We start from the raw sequence: 11,976 nt of genomic DNA, 5'->3' as shown, positions 1-11,976 counted from the left end.
TTTGAGACTTCCCTACTTCTGTCCCTCCTCGGGTCTCCGACACGCAATCTTCTTGCTGTCTACTTGTCCCTTCACCTAGCTCCTCATCAATGTTCCCTATACCTCCTCGGGGGTCTTCCGCAATCTGTCCCTCTCTATCTTCTTCTGACCCTGTTTCTTCAAGGATAATCTCAAGTGGTTCTTCAATCTCCTCCTCTTCTGCTTCAGGAGTGGGCTCAATGTGTTTCCTCTTTTCTTTTCTTTTACTCCCACTGCTACTTGAAACTTCAGGCTCTATAACAGAATTAGATTCTCCCTCTGATACTCGCAGTGAATCTCTTGAAGCTCTCTCCGCTTCTTTTCTCACTGATTCTGTATCTTCAGGATCTTCACCATCACTGGAATCTGACTCTTCATAATACTCTTCACCAGTTCCCTCTCTCGGGCTTGGAACTCTCAGAGTATGACTTGCATGTACCCAGTGCTTCACTCCAGCACACTTTACTGCAGTCGTTGTAGTCAGAATGACTTGTCTCGGCCTTCCCCACCTTGGAATCAAGCAATTTCTTCTTCTGTGCACCTTAATCCTTACCCAGTCACCTGGACTCAGATCATGGGCTTGCTTCTTCTCAAGTGTGGTAGCTTCTTCTCCAATCTGGTGAAACACAGAATGAACTGCGTCAGCCAGGCCTTTACAGTAATCCAAAATCATGTCATCAGTTATTGACACCAATTTATTCACAGGCACGAATGCATGGCGCATAGCACGTCCCATGATTATTTCATGCGGGCTCAAACCAGTAGTTCTATCTGGAGTAGATCTCATTGTCATCAGGACAAGAGGTAACACATCCGGCCATTTCATACCAGTGGCTAGACACATTTTTCCAATCCTATTCTTGATTGTGCCATTGATCTGCTCAACCACACCAGAAGCCTCTGGTCGGTATGCGCAATGTAACTTCTGCTGTATTTTCAATGCTTCACAAATCAAACCAATGAGTTCATTTTGAAAGTGTCTACCTCTGTCAGACTCAACTGTAACTGGAAACCCGTACCTAGGAATCAACTCCCTTAACAGTAACTTTGCCACTGTTAATCCATCATTTCTTCTAGTCGGGTAAGCTTCCACCCACCTTGAAAATAAACAGACTACCACTAGGACATACCTCAGTCTGTACACTTGGGGCATCTCAATGAAATCAATCTGCATTCTTGTAAAAGGACCCCCTTCTCTGCCTATTGTCCCCAAACTCACCACTGTCTTTTTCCCAGTGTTAAATTGCTGACAAATCAAACATCTTTGACAGATGCTCTCCGCAATTGTCCTAAACTTTGCATTGTACCAGGTTTGCTTAAAGGACCTTACCATTGCGTCCCTTCCCAGATGTCCCTGGCCATGATACATCCTTGCCATTGACGACAAAATTGAGTTTGGCATTACTGGTCTGCCATCTCTGTAGACCCAAACATGGTCTGTTTCTCTTGGAGCACATCCTGCTTTAACCCAATCTTGTTTCTCTTCCTCTCCTGCCTCATCTTGTAACTGCTTTACTTCATCCCACGTTTCTAGGACATTAGTAAACATCACAGAAAGGAGAGACATTTCCTCCATCCTACTCCGGTTAATAGATTGGTTGGTCTTAGCGCAATATTGCGCCACATCGTTGGCAAACCTGTTACCAACAGAGATAAAATCGTCCCCTGTACCATGTGCGGTACATTTTACAACCGCTAACTCCTTAGGCAGCTGTATTGCCTCAAGCAATTTTCCAATCAACTCAGCATTCTTTATCGGGGTTCCACCCGATGTCAAGAAACCTCTTTGTAGCCACAGTTGGCCAAAGTCATGCACCACTCCAAATCCATACTGACTATCAGTTAACACGGTTGTTCTCATGTCTTTCCCAATCTCACAAGCTCTTGTCAATGCCACTAATTCAGCAACTTGCGCAGATTTCACTCCTTTCAATGGTGATGCTTCCATGATCTCTGAAACTTTGCACACTGCATATGCTGCACATAGCACACCATTATCATTTCTCAGGCATGATCCATCCACAAACAACACATGGTCATTCTCAGATAAGGGAATATCCCTTATGTCTGGTCTCGGTTTTGTACAGTACTCAAGCACATCCAAACAATCATGATCATCTTCCATCTTTATACCCACATTTTCAATATCCGGCAAGAGTGTCGCTGGATTCACATTCACACATCTCTCAAGAGTCACATTTGATGCTCCCAGAATCACTTTTTCATATTTAGTCAGCCGACTATGTGACATATGCTGAGTTCTGCTTCTTGTCAAAAGAATTGCCACATTGTGAGGTACGAATACCCTTACAGGATACCCCATTATGATTCCCTCACTCTGTTCCAGGCTTCTGCATGTCGCAGCTACAGCCTTCAGACAACCTGGTAACCCCACGGCTACAGTGTCAAGTGTCGATGAGAAGTATGCAATAGGCCTTCTCAATTGCCCATGTTTCTGGATTAACACTGAAAGTGCACATCCATTTCTCTCACTGCAGTACAGTTCGAATTCTTTTTCATAATCTGGCATACCCAAAGCTGGAGCCTCACACATTTTAGTTTTGAGCTCCTCAAATGCTGCCAGTTGTTCTGCATCCAGATCTAATGGATCTGTCATTTCATTTTTTGTCAGCTTAATCAGTGGCTTTGCTATCAGGGAAAAATTAATTATCCACTGACGACAATATCCCACCATTCCCAGGAACATCCTCACTTCTCTCTGGGTTTTCGGGGCTTTCATTTCTTTGATTATTTTGATCCTGTCAGTAGTCGCTTTTCTCAGACCTTTTTCAATATTATGTCCAAGATAATGCACCTCTTTCTTGCAAAATTGCAATTTGGCTGGAGATACCTTTAACCCTCCATCTGCCAGATGATTCAGTAAAGCTATGGTATCCACTTCACAAGCTTCACGTGTCTTTGATGCCACAAGTAGGTCATCAATATATTGTACTAGCACTGAGCTCTCAGGCATGATCAAACTTTCCAACGATTTCTTCAATAACTGATTAAATATCGAAAGACTCTCCGTATACCCCTTTGGGATACGACACCATGCTAAGATACGCTGGCCAAACCTAAATGCAAATATCGGCTGGCTATCATGATGCAATGGAATTGAAAAGAACGCATGACACAAATCAATCACTGTATACCACTCAGCATCATGTGGAATTTGATACAGAATCACTGATGGATTTGGCACAATGGGACAACATGCCACCACAATTTGATTAACTTTTCTCAGATCTTGCACGATCCTAAACTTGCCATTGGGCTTTTTCAGTCCCATTATCGGTGAATTACACGGACTACTCAGTAGTTCTCTCAGAACTCCCTGCTGAATCATTTTCTCAATTATAGGAGTTATCCCTTCAATTATTTCTGGTGTCATTTTGTACTGAGGAATGTTAGGATATGTAATTCCCTCTTTCACTGCAATTTTCACTGGATCTACATTATTCATCAATCCCACATCCTCTCCTGTAAAATCCCAAACTGCTCTTTTCACTGTGTCTCTCAGCACTTGAGGCAAATCCTCCGGATTGAACACTGGAAATGCACCAATTAACTCATTTTCTCTATTCTCTAGAGTCATTCGGTAGAAAACATCATCATCTGGTGTCTCAAAAGCTATTCCATCTGGTGTACAAAAAATTGTACAATTCATTTTACACAATAGGTCCCTACCTAACAGGTTCACTGGACTCGTGTCACAGACAATAAATCTGTGCATGTCTGAAAATTTCCCTATCTGTACTCTTACTGGCTCAGTAAGACGTGTTCTGATCTGTGTATTGGCTACACCAACTACTTGGATTGCTTCATCCGAGAGAGGAAGATTTTTAACATCTGTTGACCTGACAGTTGATCTTGTCGCACCTGTGTCTACCAAAAAAGTAACACTCTCCTCATTTATTTTCCCATCCACAAATGGTCCTGCCTGGTCTATTTCTAGAGTTGCACCAAGTATGCACTCTTCTTCCTCTCCTCGGCACCGTCAATAATCACCCTCAGACTCACTCCCTTCACTTTTTAACAAGTACTGCTGTACTTTGTTAGTACGTTTCGGTTTGTTTACCTGCTCATCATTGAAGAATCCTGAGTCCTGATTGTATTTTTGTACCCCTCTATTCTGCGGTAAGGGCGGTTTTGGCTCTTGACTCTGCTGCTGTCTCACCACTTTCTGCTGTTGTTGCTGCTGGTTATTCCCATCATTCTGCACCTGTTGATTTAAGGATTTACCCTCATTATTCACTAATGGTGGATTAGGACATTCAGATCTCCAATGTCCCAGTTGGCCACAGTTGTGACAAGGGAAGTTCTTTTTGGCTTCCTCAAGACTTCCCCTTCCTTTTCCTGCAAATCTCGGTCTATTTCCTCCATTATTTCCTGGATTATTTGCCTGTTCCACTAACTGTGCTTCCTGTCTTTCTGCAACTTTCACTTGTGCCCACATTGCTTTTTCTTTCAGCTTTCTCTGTTTTGCTTCAATTTCATCACTGAAATATTTTGCATGTCTCAAAATCTCATCTACTTTTTTACTCTGCCAATCCACTGTGTGTTCACGAATTCTCTCACCAATTTCAGGTCTAAGACCATATACAAACCTGTATACAAAATGACTCAAATCCTTGTCACCCAGGTGTTCATCTCCACTGAATTGTTTAAATGCCAGTATCAGCCTTTCGTAAAAAGCATGAACTGATTCTTTTGCTTCCTGTTGTGTTCGATCTATCTTAACCCAGTCTGTCTCTTTTGGAGGAACTTTACTCTTCAGGTATACCATCACCTGATCATACTTCCTCATCACTTCTGGATCTGGTGCCCCTGTTCTTGAATCTCTTGGATATTCCTCAGTAGGCCAACTCACAACTATTTTACACTCAGTCCACAAGTCTGCTGGAACAATTATATCAAACAGACTATTCAGGTCAACCCACAGCACTTTTGACAATTTCACAAACCTATCTACCTGCCTATACCACTCGACGGGCTTTTCTCTCAATCGAGGGAAATCATTCGTAAATGATAAAATATCCTGTCTGGTCCATGGAACATGTACATATCCTCCTCCAGGTATTTCTCTCATGGGATAATTCTCCACTGGTTTCTCTTTTTCTCTTACCGGAAATGCTGAATAAGTTGTTCTATCTTCAGATTCCTCTCTTTTCTTATACCACCTATCCTTCCATTTTTCAACATCACCCCATCTACGCAATAATGCCACCATTTCTTTAATCTGTCCTGTTCTACCAGAAGTATTCAAATTTTCAATGTCTTTCTCAGTGAAATCCATCCTGTACGTTTTCTGCAAAGCCTTTACTCTATCAATGTCAACTCCTTGCTCATTTGCTATCGCTCTTAGTCTATCATGAGTATTTCTTGCTCTCCATGTTATGCTCTTGCACATAAACATTAATTCACCATCATGATGACTCTTCAGTATTTCTGTTGGAACTGTTCCTGTCACAAGCTCTTCTAATTCTATTCGTAACTTAACCACATCAATAATTTGTGAATCTTTATCCTTTTTCTGAAGAACTTTCATCCAATCATTTAAATCGTCCACTGTTATTTCTGCAGTTTTTCTTACTGGAACCATTTTTTTCTGCGGTTCCAAAATCGGCATCCCTGAACAACTAGGTTCACTGACATCCAATAGTTCACTACATGTTTCATGTCTGGTTTGTCTCAGGTCACTTCTCCCTGTCCTTTTCTCTGAATCTCCTGAAGGACCAACTGAATTTGTCGATTCATTTGCAATATATGGAATTACCAGTCCATTCTCACCTGCTCTCTGTTTGTCAAACACAGGCATAACTGGACCTATAGTTACAGGCACCGTAACAGCTTCCAGATTCTTCGTTAACTCTCTAATCTTCTCAGCTAGTTCCGTTGTCGTTTTTGCTAATTTTCTAGCATTTTCCTCACTACCTCGACTCTCTCTCTCCCTGAAAGAACTACTACCTCTTGATTCAGGTGTCATTTTTTCTTTCTCAACTGTATCTCTTATCGGAGAAACAACTGGTGTACTCTCATCTGGTTCTGTTCTATATGGAGGTGGTCTCTTGTAAATCATGTCATTTAAGACCTCATCCTCATATTCTCCATACTTTCTCATATCTGACTCAGAAGCTCTTTCTGTCGAAGGAGCAGAAGCTTCAACTGTTCTCATTGGATATAATCCCTCTGACATACAAGCATCTCGCCATCTTTTCATTCGATCCTGATGTGTTTCACGATCATGTCTCCTCCCAAACATGTACCTATAATACCCTCCAGACCTTTGCTTTTCTCGGTCATGAACTTCTTCTTCCCATTCCACTAAAGCCTCGAACTGTGTAGGTCTCGGCTTCGGGTCTAAGCATAACATCTTTTCCCGTAAGTTTCTCAACACGGCCAAATTAAATGAACCATGCTCTGGAAATGCTAGAACACCATCTTCTTTAGTATACTTAACCCAATTCTGCAACCATATACAGGTATGCAATCCATATTTCACAGCCATGAAGGATGCAGGCGTTTTCGCTGGAGGTAACAACTCACCCTCTCTTGTTTTAACCTCTTTATCCTTGCTAAACCACTTTTTAACTTTTCCAAAGAACGCCTTTTTCTTTTTCTCTTCTTGGTAATACATTTTTGCAAGCGCTTATCAAACTCTCTACCCTCTCCGTATTATAAATATACAATACGAGTTTCTCAACCAATAGCAGCGCGACTCACACTAACGCACCAATCCTGGAGCGTCTACGTCACTAAACAGCTTTTCCAATCCCTGCGCGACTCACACTAACGCACCAATCCCAGCGCGAACCCTATTCTGATTCACTATCCAATCAGTGCGCGGACCTTCTGACGTCAACAGTCGCTGCAGTCTCTGTCTCCTGTCTCTGTCACTCGTCTACCCCTCCTTTACAAAACTCTCAGTAGACTTCGTGTGTCCAAATTTCTACAAAATCTATTAGTTACAACATAAAAACATCTCCATTGTCTGCTTCGCTAACCACAGAATAGTAAAAGAGAGTCTATTTTTCAAGAATCATCAGCTTTCATACATCGCATAACTGTTTCCTCTAGGACTTATCCAAAGAGTCTTACAGTCAATAAATGTATATGCATTCACGCACATTTACACGAAAAAAATATAGTACATGCACACAGAATCCTGCTTCTCGAGAACAGCACAACCTGTCTCTATACAGAATTATAACTCAACAACTAAGCAGCTTACCTCTGCCTAGTTCCTCAAACAAGCTCAGAGAATACCTATTACTCCTCCCGCGATAAGCTTTAACGGAAATCCTTACGGATCCCTGGGACTTAAGACCAGAGTTTCATAGATAACCTTCACTACGATTCACACTCCTTACATACCGAAAATGTCTAATAGTAACATACGACGATGTCACTGATTCCGAACCCAGACAATGTGAACGTGCAACTTCAATTGTCACACGTAATTCCTTACAATCCCGTCTTTCCCGAGAGCAGCATATACACCTTCCTCTGCCCTACTACGGAACTGTTTCCACAGCTTCCAAATTCCAGAAGCACTACATATAACTCAACATTACGACTCCAACATTTAATATTAGTACATATACCAACAACATCAAAATAAATCAATAATCAATAAGCTAATATACAAGCAATCTTATCTTATCAGATCAAGACAACCATCTACAACCATCCTCTGCTACCAGAGAAATTGATAGAGATCAGGGTATCAAAAATATGCCCACTACCACAGATAGAGTAATCTCACAGTTACACGCACATACATTCTTCATACGCTAGGGCCCATTTCACTAACATACGCTCAAATACTCTACCAGCATAAGACCTGTGGGAAGGAAAACCCTGCATCTATATCTAGGACGATAGGATCTGATTATAGTGGTTATCCTTAATCATACTCTATACGAACTATACAACAACAATAATCAAAATGTACCCAATAATTGACAAGAAAGAATATTCAACACCATGTTTAAAAGTTATATTGCTTTATCTAAAATTAGTCAAAGTAAATCAATCAGAATAAATCATTTCTCATAGTTACCTATTCTAACTAAGTGTCAGAACGGGTCAGGACCAGTCTCTCGGTAAAAGTCTCTCAGGATAATGTCCTCAGCATCGAACCTCAGCAACGCGTGAAGGCGGCCAAAAGAGTGGGGATAGCCCTCCCTAAACTAACAGTTTTTATAGTGGAAAATACAATAGAAACACACATAAAGTTGGCTGAATAAACTGTATCACCGAGCAGAACGAGAAGGAAGAGATGTAGCTTTGCTACATCTGGAAATCTCCGCTCAGGAAAAGTCACAAAGCATGAACTACGGAACAGGAACCAGGGAAATAAACATGTAACACTTTTAATCCGATTCTTCCTCGGCCATCGAGCCACAGTTCAGAGTTTCCCTCTAAGGCTCCTTTGTCCTTTGAGAAAGCCAAGGACACTTTCATTTTTCTTGGAGTACACCCAAAGCTGCTGCCGTCCTCATGGAAATTTTCATAGAAGGACTATGGTCAGTTGTCTTCGACCTTTCTCCAGCAGGGGTCCCTCTTGCCACATCACAGAAATATTCACTCGAGGCCAGGCTCTCAAATCAGCCAACAAGAATTAGGCCTCCATAGGCCACAATAGACCATCTCAATTTAAAAGAAATAAAACAACGTTAATACAACATAATGATTAAACAGTGTTAACCCCACTAATACCCTTATGTGTATGCATTTATCTAGCTTTGCGACATAAAAAGCATTAATTCTAACAGCGTTTTGTGCTTAAAATAAACAGCACGCAGCAACGTTTAAACATGAAAACTTCCACGTTTTTGTAAATACATGAACAGCACACATAAGCTAACCCTCATGTAACTTTCTCTTATGTTAGAACAAACGAGTTGATTATTGAAACATACCTTCACAAGACAAATAATTAATTGTTAATTATTAATAAAATTAATAAAACGCATAGACATGCCAGAGCTTCAAAAGCCCAGAATTTTCTAAAAGAAAACTCTGCTCCAGCAGTAGCATAATCAAATACCCACTGACGTACAAAATTACAATAGCCTAGAAATTTCTTCATGTCTTTTACTGTCTTGGGCTGAGGCTGATCACGTATAGTTTGTATTCTAGAACCTGCTATCTTTTTGCCTTCTGCGGACAACACTTGGCCCAAATACAGCACTTCTTTTTGCACAAACTGTAATTTTTTCCTGTCCACTTTGTATCCCTTAATAGCACGTAGCGTTAGGAGATTGACAGTGTCCAGAACACATTCAGATTCTGTTTTACTGCATACTAATAAATCATCTACATATTGCAAAACTGTACTGTCTGACTGGAAATTTTACAAATCATCTCTCAATATTCTATTAAACACAGATGGAGACTCACAATAGCCTTGTGGGAGTCTAGAGTATTGGATTTGTTCACCATCAAAACTGAAGGCTGTCAAATAATGACTGTCAGGATGTAAAGGTATGCTAAAAAAAGCATTCTTTAAATCCAGCACAGAAAACCATTTGCTGTTACTTGGTATATTAGTCAATATCACAGATGGGTCTGGCACTATGGGGTAATCTGCTAATACTATGGCATTAAGGGGGCGAAAATCCTGAACCATCCTCCAAGTATTACCTGTAGATTTTTTCACAGGATAAATTGCTGTGTTACAAGGTGATGGACAGGAATAGCGGACTCCCTGATCCTTCAATATTTGTATTGTCCCTCTGTCACGGGGCGGGAGTTCTCAGGGAAAGAAGGGGTCAAACAAAAGACTGGTGGGAAGCCTCGGATGTCATCACACCTCTTCTTTTTCCGAGACAGGATGAATGGAGTGACCCGAGCCCCGTAGATACCACCAAAAGAAGCTCGTGTCTCTTTAACTGGGACCCAGTCATCGAGGAATCCACCCCCTGGACGAACGTCACACATCTCGGGCCAACAAGAGATGATGAGACCCAGAAGAAGGGGTGTATCATCACCGGCGGAGAGGATTGAGGAGAGGTGGAGAGCGGAGTACGGAGGATTGCGGAGGAAACATCGAGCCAAGCGAAGGACCGGAGTAATACAGAAGACCGGAGGAACACGGAGGGCGCACCATGCCAAGGAGAAGCGGAGGAGAGTCGAGAAACAGCGGGAAAGCCAGGAGGCCACCGAGGACACGCTTCGCCCAGCCACGTTCCTGGTGGAGCGTGGCTAAGCCAGGTACGAGCGCGATTTGCGGTCTGGGCAGGGAGGCGGGAGAAGCCTGAGGGGTAGAGACGCCAGCCCTCTTGTGCACTCGTCAAAACGAGTCCCCAAACCCAACACCGTCACCCCCTTTATGCCCGGCAGTGATTCACTGGTTTTGGTTGGTGCTCCTTCACCCCCTTCCCCAACACTAATACAGCGAGGCTGTACCACTGACACCCTGTTTCCGTCTTCCTTTTCTTTTTGAGCCCATGAGTTTGGCGTTGTCACCGGCTCGCGTCTGGGACGAGTAGAGAAGAGAGGGAGAGAACCGAGGAGAAAGAGAAGAAGACCTAGAGAGCGAGAGATACACCAAAATAACATATAGACTATATCATTCCTTTGCCGGTATATACTGGCTGCAAGGAGAAGAAGTGTACCTTTCGAAATAAAACCCGCTTTGACCCGCCCTAGAGTCCCTGTCATTACTTCAGAACCACTACACCCTCTAATTTTGCTTCTTTAGAAAGTGGATACTGTTTTACACGTGGCAATTGTGCACCTGGCTTCAACTTTATCTTAAATGGTTCTGCAGATAGTATCAGTCCTACCTCATCTGGAGCTGATGTCTAGAGACAAGGTGGGACTGCTGCAAGTGCTTCAATATCATTGGAGGGGGATGGCACAACTGGTAACGTGGTCTGTGCACGGTAAACACGTACTAACAAGGGTGCAGTGTGTTTATAAACTATCTCAGTCCTGGTGGGATCCTTGAATAGCGTTCTGAATCAGAAGTGTCCCGCAGTCTCAGACTAGGCATAAGAAAAATCAGGACCTTCCAAATTCCTCCATCATTATCTGATGCCACCAGAGCGCCCAACCTTCTGGATATTTCCATGCTCTCAAGATAAAGGGTATTCACCTGTCCTAGTTCATCACCACCAGCTTGTCTCCTAAAAATTAATCTTGGTGGTAATTCCCTCCATCTCCCTAAAAGTATTTCCTCTGTCTTCAGAACCGTAAGTACTGCATCTGCTAGCAATTTATAATGCACTGGCTCTGTCCTTCCAACCACATTTTCCTCTGGTATTCATAGTAAATGTATCCCACATTTCGCTTGCCCTGGTATTTCACATGTCATGGACCCATCAGAGGAAAATCTTATTGTCATGTTTAATTTAGACATGATATCCCTTCCTAATAAATTTGCTGGTGAATTTGGAAAATAAAGGAAACGCTCCTGCGTTCGCACTCCTGCCATCTCTATGAGCACATGTGTTGTGTATGGAATGCGCTGTACTTCACCAGAGAAGCCCTGCGTATCCATAGTGGCAGAGGACAATGGAACATTTCCTTCTGAGAGGCAAGATTTTGTTGCCACTGTATCAACCAAAAAAGCATACCTCCTTCCCATTATAATCATTTCTACCATTGGTTCTCCCTCTGGGTCTATAGTCCTAGCTACCACAGTACTATTGGGATTCCGTGGTGCGTCCCATCAAGCTGTATGATAAAAGGGGTTTCCACCTTGAACAATCACTCCCCCTTGTCCTTGACTCCCTGTGCTCACCAGTGCAGTAGTCTGCACCTGATGTTGGCCTCCTGCCTGCACAACAGGTGCTGGTGTCCCTTGAATAGGTACGTTAGCAAATTGCTGTTGTGGCATATAAACCTGTGGTAGTGGAGTTATTTGTTGTTGAGAATAGGGGGCATACTGATATGGACCATATTGATGCGCTGGCCCTGACGTGTTCACATTTTGTCTTCCCTATA

Source organism: Triturus cristatus, chromosome 10 (genome assembly GCF_964204655.1).
Source record: "Triturus cristatus chromosome 10, aTriCri1.1, whole genome shotgun sequence".
NCBI classification, from domain to species: domain Eukaryota; kingdom Metazoa; phylum Chordata; class Amphibia; order Caudata; family Salamandridae; genus Triturus; species Triturus cristatus.
The sequence above is the reverse complement of the archived record's forward strand: the minus strand, read 5'-3'. Positions refer to the sequence as shown.